The sequence below is a fragment of the Mesoplodon densirostris genome, chromosome 2, assembly GCF_025265405.1.
Source record: "Mesoplodon densirostris isolate mMesDen1 chromosome 2, mMesDen1 primary haplotype, whole genome shotgun sequence".
NCBI lineage: Eukaryota > Metazoa > Chordata > Mammalia > Artiodactyla > Ziphiidae > Mesoplodon > Mesoplodon densirostris.
In genome coordinates this window covers 27,490,829-27,504,346 of record NC_082662.1, presented here as the reverse complement: position 1 = coordinate 27,504,346, position 13,518 = coordinate 27,490,829, and the positions used below count along the sequence as shown (strand labels likewise).

At 41.1% G+C, this 13,518-nt stretch overlaps 1 long non-coding RNA gene across 1 annotated transcript; it reads right to left on the bottom strand.

Annotated features, from left to right (window-relative positions):
• Positions 1-230: 230 nt before the first annotated feature.
• LOC132483758 (uncharacterized) lies at positions 231-13,223 on the bottom strand. The gene is made up of 4 exons (XR_009531108.1): positions 12,085-13,223; positions 6,432-6,509; positions 5,530-5,643; positions 231-1,056 (listed from the first exon to the last, which is right to left on the bottom strand). It is a non-coding gene; the product is annotated as an uncharacterized LOC132483758 (long non-coding RNA).
• Positions 13,224-13,518: the final 295 nt, after the last annotated feature.

Genomic DNA, 13,518 nt, shown 5'->3' with positions numbered 1-13,518 from the left:
CTTCCTGATCATTAACTTCTCCCATAATCCACAGAAAAATAATCTTAACTCTTTTGAGATCTTATTTTTTAAAGAAATGAATATACTAGAAAATGAAGCTAGCTGGGTAATACATAATTGTTGAGAAGTAGTTCACTGCATATTTAGAAATTATTTTGGAGTAGTAATCATAATAAACAGAAGATTCCAAGTAAAGAAAGTCTTGGTTCTTCATTAGGTGATAAAGAAAAAGGGGACCCCCATAGTTGGTGCCTTGATTTATCATGCTTGCTTTTTAACCATGACCATAATATCATGTTCATTCTCTTTATAGGAAGGTATTTTTATTGTTTGTTACTAGGTATTTCTGGGGCTGCTTTATTATAGTGCCTGCTATTTTTGTAAAGAAGCCATTCAAATATAGTAAGAGTGATTCATCCCCTCCTACTGCCAGTTCCAGTCCCACAAATGGAAAAGCACTGAGGGGGACTTCGGCTGATTTAATCTTCCATTAAGGTTCTATTTGCATAGCCCATGGTCTCTAAAGGCTTAGTCTGCCGTTGCCTCAACCGACCTTTTGTACAAATAAAATTGAATGAAACAGATAGGTGGATAAGTGTGTCTGGAGAGCAGCCCCGGAGTCTCACTGCCCCCGCTCACGTGCAGAGCAGTGTTTCCCAGCCCTCTCTGCACACACAGGGCCCGAGGGGTGAAACCCAATGAGGTGCTCTCATCGACTCCTTTACAGGATTGGCCTTTTCAGCCTCAAGAAGCAGCATGACCCGTTCCATTCAGCTGCTGCTCTCAGCCCATTCTTCAGCTTCTCCTCTCACGTTCCCATGGAGGGAGGCTCTGGGCTCGTCCTGCACATGCTCCCTGAGCGAGTCATTCACAAAGACAGTCTGCTCTCCAAGGCAAAGCTGCAGTCAGTGAGGCTGCAGACAAGGAGCCATGCCAGCCAGAGGGGGAAAGGAAGACGCATTGAAGATGGCATCAGTGCAGTCATCCCACAGGGGCTTGAACTGAGCTTGGATGTTTTTCCTGGAAATTCCAGCTTGTTCCAGGCATCTGTTTTCTCTGTAAAGGAGCGGGGGCAGGTATGATTCCCTCCAGGCAGGAGAGGCAAATAAGCCTTATTGAGCAGCACTGCACAGAATTACTAAGTATAGAACAGACCAGCCTTCCAGGAACAATACATGAAGTCATCATAACAGTAACTTTCCCCTTGGGTATTCTCACAAAATATTTTTATTTAGTTTGGGTATAAGAGATAATATAATGCCATAAGGATAGTTTAAAATGCAGATTATTTGGGGGCTTCCCTGGTGGCGCAGTGGTTGAGTCCGCCTGCCAATGCAGGGGACACGGGTTCATGCCCCGGTCCAGGAGGACCCCACATGCCGCGGAGCAGCTGGGCCTGTGGGCCATGGCCACTGAGCCTGCGCCTCCAGAGCCTGTGCTCCACAACGGGAGAGGCCACAGCAGTGAGAGGCCCACGTACCACAAAAAAAAAAAAAAAAAAAAATGCAGATTATTTGGTAGAAAATAATCACATTTGAAATATGTGATATTCTGTTACTGTTATGTGGGTAAAAATCTGGCTTTTAGCAATCTGTTTTCAGTTCAACAAATATATGTATTATGAGCCACCTACCCACTGCTGATGGCTAAATGCTACTCTTTATGCTGGGTGGCGAGAAAAGCTGTGTATGGACTAAGCATGACAAAAAGATGGAATTAGGAGACTGTAGACTTCTCTGCTAATTAGATGGATTAGACCTAGAAATGGCTGGTGTGAGGTGGTGGATTAGATGTATCCATAAGGGAAAGGAACTCTATTTTATATCAATCAATTTTTTCTTATTATAAAAAGATATATTTCCATTCTAGAAGATTGGTGCCGGGGTAGGGGGTGGTGTGGATAAGCAAAGCCAAAGGAAAAACCCCTGCTATCCCACCACCCCAAAGTGATGCCGTTAACACTATTTTAGATCCTTCAGCGAGTATATGAGGGAAGTCTGACTTGTAAGCTGGACATCACTGAACAGTATCAAACTCCGTATTTGTATTTACCTACTCGTGCATCCTTGCACTCTGATTAAATCCTCAAACTTGATGTAAAGTCGTTTTCATTACACACATCCCTGTAAAGCAGACATTGTGCAAATACCAAATTCACGCAATTCAAACCGTTATTTTCTTTTTCGGTTAATGTTTTAAATATGTTATCCCTTAAGCTTATAAACAGAGTCTGACAGAATGTGACCAAAATAAACTAGTTGATTACCTTGCTCCTCTGTTTAAAAGTACTCTATTGGCTTCTCATCCCTCTTAATCTAGGAATTTTCATTTCTGGTAGTGGTGGGCTAGGTAGTTAGAACCACTGAGGACAACTCTAAAGGTTGAGAGAAATATTCTTTTTAATTTTCTTAAATGTATTGAAGAGCTAACAAAATAGCAAGATTTGTAGACCTGAGTCAAAATCTAGGGTAAAGCAAGGACCCAGAGATGTAAGCTGAGCACTCAAAGCCTCCTTTTCTCTAAAGACATTTGCTAATCTGGAAGAAATATCTGTGAAATCAAACTGGGTTGTTGGTAGCCTTACAGGGCAAGAATCAAAACCTAGGTAAGAAATCTAATAAGCCCTCCCCTTTGTAAGCTGGGACCACGAAGAGCTATACCTTCAGAGTAAGAGTAAAGTGAAAGTAAACCAGCCCTGGAGCAGTTCAGACTTGTTGACACAGGTGGTCCAGAGAACCTCAAACTTTTATTAACTTAGACCAGAATGAATACTAGTCATGTCCCCTGGTGCCTGGCAGAAGCAAAGGAAAATCCTTTCTGGAGGATTGTGCCATTATCCTAAGGACTCAATCTCAAAAATGATTTTTTTTCCAAGTATAATGACCAGTAGTCAAAGATAATTAGTTCCAAAAAACAACAGGCTACCCTGAGTAATAACCAGTAGAGACAGCAGACAACACCAAGTCCCACAGAAACTTCAGATAGGGCTTCCCTGGTGGCGCAGTGGTTGAGAGTCCGCCTGCCGATGCAGGGGACACGGGTTCATGCCCCGGTCTGGGAAGATCCCACATGCCGCGGAGCGGCTGGGCCCATGAGCCATGGCCGCTGAGCCTGCGCGTCCGGAGCCTGTGCTCTGCAACAGGAGAGGCCACGACAGTGAGAGGCCCGCGTACCACAAAAAAAAAAAAAAAAAAAAAAAAAAACTTCAGATATTGCAGTTATTAGACAGACTCTAAAACAACTGTGTTGACTACATTTAAAGGGTTTTTTTTTTTAATGAGCTTGAAAATATCTGCAGGAACAGGAATCTGTAAAAAATGTTGTAACAGATTGGAAAAAGAACTAAATAGAACTTCCAAAACTGAAAAATACAATAACCAAAATTAAGAACTCAGTGAACATATTAATCAACAGATTTTACACAGCTGAGGAGAGAACTGAACAATGGATCTAAAGGACGTAACCAGAATGCAAGAGAGGAGATAAAATGACAGAACATATACAAGATAGGATAAGAGACATAAAGGATAGAGTAAGCCCTAACATGCTTTTAATGAGAGTCCCAGTTGGTGAGGAGAAGCAGTTTGGGACAGAGGCATATTTGAAGAGATGATGGCTGAGAATTTTCTCAAACTGACATAAAACACCAATCCATAGATTCAAGAAGCCTAATGAGTCCCAAGCTAGCAAATGAAAAGAAATACACACTTAAAATACATCATTGTAAACCTGCAGATAACCAAAGACAAATCTGTGATAAATAGATAGATTATCGTCAAAGAAGTAGCAGTTAGGCTGATGGCTAATTTCTCAGTATCAACAATGGAAGCCAGAAGACCAAGCCTTCCATAATTCTTTCTGCAGATTGTTTGCTTTACAAGGACCTCCTGCCAACAAGTTAGTGGAGGCAAAAATCTAGTCCTCATTCCAGTCGCCAGAACCTGTGCCTCACTCTGAGCTGCTTCTGCCCAGAGAAAGGGGTGCATTTCTCTAATTCTCACAAAGATATCTTCCACTTGCCAAGCCATGTGCCAGTGAGGCAGCATCTACCCACAGGAGGTACCCTGTTTTAACTTGTGTAAATCACCAGATGAGCTAGCAGGGGGTCTGCAGAAGAAGGTAAAATAACTTCATGTGCCTCTTCTAATTTTGAAGCTACACATTCTTTCTGTTCTTCATTTCATTGGACCTAGGCAGAGGAAAACAGCTCTGGAAAATTAAAGGTATTTTGAGGCAAACAAAAACTGAGAGTTTACTACTATTACATTAAATGTGAATAGACTAAATGTTCCCATTAAAAGACAAACATTGTCACAATGGATTATAATTCAGTTGTCTACTGTTTACAGAAGACTACCTAAAATATCAGACAGTATTTCTCAACTTAGGGTGATTTTGTCCCCAAAGGGACATTTGACAGTGTCTGGAGATTTTTTGTTGTTGTCATAACTGGCAGGAGGGGGTGTACTATTGACAAGCAGTAACCTGGGATGCTGCTAAACTACAGTGCACAGGACTGCCCCCTTACAACAAAGAATTATCTGGCCCAGAGGGTCAGCAGTGCCAAGGTTGAGAAACTCTGATATAAATAAAGAGAAAATTTGAAGAATTAAAAAATGGAAAAATGATACACCATGAAAATATACAACAAAAGGAAGCCAATAACAGCTATATAAATGGTAGGCAAAACTATCTTAAGTCAGAAAACACTTCTAGAGATAAAAGGTATTACTTCAAAAGAATAAAATTTCCATTTATCAGAAAGATATAAGAATTTTAAATTTATAATTACCCAATAAAATGGCCTCAAAATGCATAAAGCAAGAATTTGCAAGACAAAAACAAATTCACAATTGAGGTGTTTTATGTTTACATTTCTCTCATGGAATTTGATATAACAAGCAGTCAAAAAAACAGGATATATAAGATTTGAATAACAGCTAATTTCACTGATGGGCATTTATAGAATCCTGTACTTAACTATAGAATACATATTCTCTTCAAGAGCACACATGGAACATTTATCAAAGTTGACCATATATATACTGGACATACAGCTAGTTCAACACATTCCAAAAGATTAAAATTGCACATAATTATGCTCTCTGACATTGGTATCATTAAGAACAATAAGAAAAAGGTGACTGGAGACACATACTGTGCCCCAAATATTTCAAAATTAAGCAGTACACTTCTATGTAACCCATGGGTCAAAGAACAAATCACAGTAGAAATTAGAAGTAACTGAATGATAATGAAAAATACCATATATAAAAAAACTCCTGGGGTGTAAATAAAGCTGAGTTAAAGGGGATTTTATAGTTTTAAACTCACCCATCTCAAGGGGAAAAAAACAGCAAATTAAATCCAAAAAAAGTAGAAGGAAGGAAATAAGACAAGAATAGAAATTAGTGAAAGAGAAAACATTCATAGAGAGGATCAACAAAACCAAAAATTGGTTCTTTTTAAAGACTAATAAGATTCAAAATCCTTATAAAGAGTAGTGAAGAAAAAAAGTACAAAGATTACCAATTTCAAGAATGAGGGACTTCCCTGGCGGTCCAGTAGTTAAGTGGTTAAGACTCTGTGCTTCTACTTCAGGGGGCACGGGTTTGATCCCTGGTCAGGGAACTGAGATCCCGCCTACCACGTGGCACGGCCAAAAAAAAAAAAAAAAAAAAGAATGAAAATGAGAACATCCCTATAGAACCTACAGGCATAAAAATAGTATATTTCTAAAAGAGTGAACTCCAGCTTCTTACCCTGGGTACACAGCCCTGTGTGATCTGATCATTTAGATTAGACCCTCTCATTTTATGTCACTGGCCCTTAAGTCTACTGTGCAGCCATCAATCATGCTGTCTGTTTCTATCTTAGGGACTTTGCTCTAACTCATCACTTTTTCTGGGACACAATGGCTGTCTCCTTGTAGTTTGATCTCAATTTTAACCATAACCTCCTCAGCCAAGCCTTTCCTGACCACCAGCCTAATGTAGCCACTAGTCATTCCCCATTACATGACCCAATTTTTTTAAAAATTTTATTTATTTATTTATGGCTGTGTTGGGTCTTCATTTCTGTGCGAGGGCTTTCTCTAGTTGCGGCAAGTGGGGGCCACTCCTCATCGCGGTGCGCGGGCCTCTCACTATCAAATCCTCTCTTGTTGCGGAGCACAGGCTCCAGACGCGCAGGCTCAGTAATTGTGGCTCACGGGGCCAGCTGCTCCGCGGCATGTGGGATCTTCCCAGACCAGGGCTCGAACCCGTGTCCCCTGTATTGGCAGGCAGATTCTCAACCACTGTGCCACCAGGGAAGCCCACATGACCCAATTTTAATTCCCTAATTAGCACATATTATTATCTGATGTCTTAATTATTTCCTCCCTGCCCCAGATATAAAACACGTGAGAGTAGGAATCTTATCTTGCTCACCAGAGTGCACACAATAGGTGCTCAATAGATGTATGTTGATTGAAATACCATCTTCTCATTCAGTCAGGGAGAGGTAAGCTAGGGAAAATAGGAAAAAAGTAGAAACAGAAAATGAAGAAAAACATCAAACTATTTAAGAACCTATTGTATACAAAACTATAGTGTTTTTTAAAAAGGGAAAGAAGGGACAAGAAAATGTGCACAATGGGTTGAAAGGAGGAGGGGGGAAAACACTTTAATCATATAGTAGTACTGTTGTGTTTCAGAAAAGCTCTTTAATTAGAGGGAAAGAAACTAACTTTGTTGAGCTCCCTCTGTGGAGGAAGCCTAAATTGCCAGATGATGTTTTTTGAAAGGTTTCATTTCTACTTACAGCTGTAACCAAAATAATTTTCTTTGTTTTCAACTCTTTCCTAGGAAGAAAAGAGCAAGTTCTTTCATCTTATAGGAGGAAAAACAAAAGGCTCTTTGCCTTCATGGTGTAATATTTGTCCAGGATTACTGGTTGTGCCATTCACTGAGAGAGAATACAAGAAGGCTCATTTTGGAGGGAAATCATAAGTTTCATTTTGAACAGGTTAAGATTTAGAGGCTTTTGAAACATCCAAGTAGAGAGAGATGTTGACTAGATAATGGGATACAACAGCCTGGGTCTCAGGGGAGAGGTCTGAGCTGGAGCTCTAACTCTTTGATATACACAAGGTAATTGAAGCCATGGGGGTGGATGTGAATGTCTAGAGAGAGAGAGAATAAAGTACGAAAAAAACGAGGTTCCAGGGCTGAACCTTGAGCAACTCCAGCATGTAATGGTTAGGCGGTGGGAAACCAGCCTCTGCAGGAGATTGAGAGGAATGGCTAGGAGAATGTGGTTTCATGAAAGCCAAAGTTAGACACCTTTCCAAGGAGAGAGGAGGGTCAGCAGTGCTGCTGAGACATCAAGGAGAACAAGGAATGAAAATGATTATTAGATTTAGTGACATTGAAGCCCGTGACCTCAGTGAAAGTCGTTTTAGCAGAGCAGTGTAGAATCTGAGTCAGTCTTAGCTTTGCATCCCTGGTGCCTTTGCATAGGGTAGACACTGGATATATTTGTTCATTTTACTGTGAAATGTTTAATAATGCAGGAATATGTATAATATGTATGTGCAGAATTTAAAGAATAATTATAAAGTGAACAACATTTACTGATCACCCAAGTTGAGAGAATCTTAGGAGACACCTGTCTGCCCCTCCCTGCTAGCAACTTCTTCTCCGCCCAGAGATACCACTCTGCCAGTACTTAAGGGATAAGTGTCCCCTTGCTTTTCTTTATAGTTTTACCACGTATGAATGGTTCCCTAAACAATACACTGGTTTTTTTTTTTACAATATACTTTTTAGTTTTGACTGTTTTGAATTCTGTGTAAATGGAATCATACTGTATCCATTTTTTTGGGTCTTGCTTCTGTTGGCCAACATTATGTTTTTCTGATCTGTCTGGGGTGATGATGAGACTGTATGTCGTTTGTTTTCACTGTTATATATAGTATTCTGTTGAATAAATATACCACCATTTACTTTGACATTCTGCTTTTGATGGACATTTGGGTCACTTCCCATTTTTGCTGTAACCAGCAACACCATCATGAATATCACCATATGTGCTGCCTTATGAACTTGTGTAAGAGTGTTTCTAGGATGGGTGTATACATAGGAATGGAAATGCTGGGTCATATGGATATGTCCATCTGTTCCCTAAAGTGGTGTGTCAATTTACATTCCTCCCCTTTCTGTGTGAGAGTAACCACTGCCCTAGATCCTCCCCAGTGTTTGACATTGTCAAACTCTAAAATTGCTGCCTGCCTGATGGCTATGAAATTTTATCTCATTGTGGTTTTAATTTGCATTTTTCTCCTTATAAGGCAAACTTCTTTGAATTGAAGTATAGTTGTTTACAATGTTGTGTTAATTACTGCTGTATAGCAAAGTGACTCAGTTATACACATATATATTCTTTTTCATATTCTTTTCCATTATGGTTTATCCCAAGATATTGAATATAGCTCCTTGTACTATATAGCAGGACCTTGTTGTTTATCCATTCTATATATACCAGTTTCCATCTGCTAATCCCAAACTCCCAGTCCACCCCTCTCCCATCCCCCTCCCCCTTGGCAACCATCAGTCTATTCTCTATGTCCCTGATTCTGTTTCTGTTTCATAGATAGGTTCATTTGTGTCATATGTTAGATTTCACATATAAGTGATATCATATGGGATTTTTCTTTCTCTTTCTGACTTACTTCACTTAGTATGATAATCTCTAGTTGCATCCATGTTGCTGCAAATGACATTATTTCATTCTTTTTTATGGCTGAGTAGTATTCCATTGTATATATGTACCACATCTTATTTATCCATTCATCTGTCAATGGACATTTGGGTTGTTTCCATGTCTTAGCTATTGTGAATAGTACTGCTATGAGCATTGGGGTGCATGTATCTTTTTGAGTTATAGTTTTGTCTGGATATATGCCCAGGAGTGGGATTGCTGGATCATATAGTAAGTCTATTTTTAGTTTTCTGAGGAACCACCATACTGTTCTCCACAGTGGCTGCACCAACTTACATTCCCACCAACAGTGTAGGAGGGTTCCCTTTTCTCTACACCCTCTCCAGCATTTGTTATTTGTAATGATGTTATTTTAATGATGGCCATTCTGACCGGTGAACGTTTTTTGTATGCTTATTGGCCATGTAGTATTTCACAAAAGAGAAAATCCAATCAAGTCTATTGTCTGTTTTTCTGTTGTACCTTTTTCTCATTGGTTCATAGGTATTCTTTAATATTTTGGATGCAAATTCTTTTTTGATGATGTGTGTCGAAAATATTTTTATCAGTGTAAGGTTTGAATTTCACTTTCTTTATGATACCTTTTAATAAATAGAAGTTTTTAATTTTAATATAGTCAAATTTATCAGTCTTTTCTTGTTTAAAAAACCCATAATGACTGAAGTCATTACGATTTTCTTCTAAAAGTCTTATATTTCTGTATTTTCCACTTAAATATTTAATATTTCCACTTAAAAATTAATTTGGTGTGAAATGGGCTATCAGTTTCATTTTTTTCCATGTAGATACCTGATTTTCCCAGCACTGTTTAAAGAAATATCCATCCCTTCTCTATTGATCTGACATACCCATCTGTCAGATAACAAGTGTTCATAAATGTGTGGATTTGTTCTGGGAATCCTTCTTTGGTTTCATTCAGTGATGTGCTGATAAATGTTTAACAACCAGCTCCTCTCTCTCCTCTCCCATACACTCAAAAAAGCCCTGATTTGTAGCACTTGCTGATTTCTGGTGGGGTGTAAATACTCCCACCATGACCAGTTTCAAGCTACCAACATGATGTCACAGAATGCAGAGTTCAGAAGAGATGCTAACAGTGGGCTCTCAAGAGCAGGGTTTATTCCAGTGCTACATCAAAAAAGTATCTGGCCCAATCCTCTTTCTGATTTCTATGAGCCCCCAGGGCCTTGTAAATACAAATATTAACACATCAATTTTCAGAAACATAGTTACTGGGAAAATTAGGCATAATTATGAATTAGTTCCATCCACTTACTATTATCTTCTAAATATTTTAAAGCTACCCTCTTCCCCACCTCCCCTCCCCCACACATATCCTGATCATTCCCACCTAAAAGTTCTTGGGGTCAGGGTTGTGACTTCTATTCCTTTATTCTCTCCTGTCCCCATTCCCCAGTAGCACCAGCTTCTTTGCCAAATTCAATGACTGGTAGAGGAGGCTTGCTACAGAAATTTCAAAAACGTGGACTAAGTCACAACTCTAGGATGTAAACCACTCACTGGGTCATGTACGGCCTGGGAAACAGAAGGTTGTCCAGAGGCGAAGCAAACTCTTTACATATCTCCAAGGGCAATGTTCAAGTCTATTACAGCAAATAAAAAGACTGGCCTGTTTGTGTGGCGTCAGCCAGGAAACCTTGGCACCAGTGACTGAGCTTTTTGGTATCCGTTCACCTATAATTGTATGACTCCATAGAACTTTTTCTAAATGGGGACCGTGGTGATCCTAACGTTCTGTAATGTGGCCCTTGTGGCCCTGGTCAGCTTATCGTCCAAAGTAATAACAACTGCAGTAGCTTCTGTGAGCTCCTACTTGTGTGAGTGCTGTTCTAGAAGTTTTACAGGGATCCTGTCTGATCCTCACAGTGTCCCTTCAAGGGTGGTTATTCCATTTTACAGATGAGGAAATAATGACTCAGTGAGGTACGGCACCTTGTCCTCAGTCACACTGGTAGTAGGTGACAGGTGTATCCCATCCCAGGCCTGGGTAACCCCAAAGCCACTACCCCACACTGCTTTGTTCCACTCTTCACTTTGTATGTCCATGGTAGGGTTCTCCACTTTCTGCCTTGTGTTGTAGTTCCCTGTATATATTTCTATTTTCCTTACAATATTGTCAAAGTCCTTACAGGCAGAAACTGTGTCTGTTCCACCTACTGCCCAAGCAGCACTAAGTTAGGCTGACGAGGTGAACTGGATTGAGTGACCTGCCCAGGAACACTGCAGGGTCAGTGTCTGGGTCAGGAGTTGCACTCTCTGCTGGGAGACGATCCCAGGAGTCCACCACCTCCCATCTTCGTGTGCTTCCTAGCTCTGACACCCACCCAACAGTCCCTGGGTCCACTGGAATGTGTACTTAGGAAGCGAGGACTACCCCCAGCCCTGGTCAGCAGGTGTCTGCACCTACTGCACCCCCAGCTTCTGAATGGCCAGGACTTGTTCAGATGGAGAATGAACATTCTTTCCCTGACATTTTCATTTTTCACTTATGTTTTGTGCTAAGAATATTGGTGGTGTTTAAGCCCAGTTACTTTTAAAAATATAGGCAATTTGGAAAATAAATAAAGGCACAAATAAGAAGATGAGAATCAGCAGTAACCATACCACCCCAAGCAACTGCTATTAACATTTTGGTACATGTCCTCCCAGCTAGCTATACATTCAGTAACGTGGAATTCACAAAAATGAATTATATCATGCATGTTATGTTTGTAACCTGCTTCATCCCCTTCCATTTTTACTGGTTATTCCAAATCTAGAGGAAGCCCTGTTAGAGAAAAGTCCTCTCCTCCCTCTCGCTGTGATTTAATGGGTGAGATGGGGTTAGATCATACTTACACTTATTTAATGCCATTTAAAAGTTTGTAAAGCATTTCACCTCCTAATGAGGAAAAAACTTAGCCTGACTCATAGGGCAGAGGCAAGATCAGTGTTTATATCTTTATGCCAGCCTGAGAATCGTTCCACCGCTATTTATTCCATCCTTCCACAAATGCTTTAAAGTTTCAGGTTTCAGGAGGAGAGAGAGAAAAAGTACAATTGTAAGTAGGGCTAGATGATCAAATGTCAGGGCCAGATGGGATATTGTTTTTAACTGCATATCTATCTGAGGGGTTCTTTTTAAAATTATTCTTGACTAACTTCTGAATATGTTTTATATGCATAGGGAAAAAAATTTAAAAGCTATAAAGGGTATACAGTGAAAACAGCCCCCCACCCTATCTCTCATCCCCCACGTTCCTCTGCCACTCAGTCACCTTCTCCGGAGCATCCCTGTTAGCAGTTCTTGTGTGTCCTCACCTGAAGCATTCTGAGTTCAAAGGGCAGGGGCGTGCAGAGGTGATCAAGGGTGAGAAGAATACGCTTCTGTATTTTCCTCTATCACATCTTTATCTTCCACTGAGGTCATCCAAGTCACTGGGATGCAAAGCCCCCAACAATATTCCAAACGAAACAGAATCTCCCTCTTCCAAAGTCCCCTGTGGCTGTATCTCGAGGCGGGGTCAAAACTGCCACCTTCTGTGCCACTGGAGGCACCACTTACGCCAGACCAGTCTCAGCGTCTGCAGACTGAAAGCCTCGTCTGGGCTCTGCCCTGGACTGGCTCTAGGCAAGTTACCTCACCTTTCTGAGATGCCCGTTTTAACTAGGTGATCTCCAAGCCCCTTTCTTCTCTAACCATAGAAGATTAATTAAGAGGATGTCTTAGCTTGGGCTGCTATAACAAAATACCATAAACTGGTGACTTATAAACAGCAGACATGTATTTCTCACAGCATTGGAGGCTGGAAGTCCAAAATCAGGGTGCCAGCATCATAGGCTTCTGATGAGAGCCCTCTTCTGGGTTGCAGACGGCTGACTTCTTATATCCTCACATGGCAGAGAGCAGAGCAGAGGAAGCAAGCTCTCTGGTAGCTCTTATAAGGGCACTAATCCCATTCATGAAGGCTCCACCCTCATGACCTCATCTAGTCCTAATTACCTCCCAAAGGCCTCACCTCCTAATGCCATCACACTGAGGGAGTAGGGATTCAACATACGTATTTTGGGTGGACACAAACATTCGGTCCATAACAGGGGATAACTTAAAACAGTACTTCTCAAGTTTTAATATGCATGTGAATCACCCAGAAATCTTGTTACGATGCAGATTCTGATTCAGCTGATCTAGGATGGGGCCTAAGAGTCTTCGTTTTAAGGCTGCTCCCGGGTGATGTCATCTGCTGGTCTGAGGCTTAGGTCTTGAGTAGCAAGAACCAAGCTGGCCTGACTAATGGCCCGTGACCTGTTCTAGGGATTAAGCACCTGGGAGTTCAGAGTAACATTTCCTTTGAAGCTGAGAGCTCCCTCTGGAGAACCCTGGCACCTGGTTTCCTAAGATTCTTCTCTGCTGAAGAACACTGACATTCTGTGAGCTCTGCTGGGTGCCGGGCTCTGTGCTGAGTGCTCCAAATACATTCTCTTTCTTCATCCTCACAGCTACCCAATGAAGGCAGTGCTGTGATTGTCCCCATCTTACAGATGAGGACAGTGCAAGCCTTCGAGAGGATAAAGTGCTCACGATTACATAGCTGGTAAGGGGCAGAGCAGGCATTCCAACCCAGATCATCTGATTCCAGAGCCTTCATCTTACTGCCGAACCGAAGAGCAGAACGGCGTTCTCGGTTCCAGCCTTGGAAGTAAACACCACTGCATCATGTGTATGTGGGAGCGGACACTGTTGTCCATCAGTGC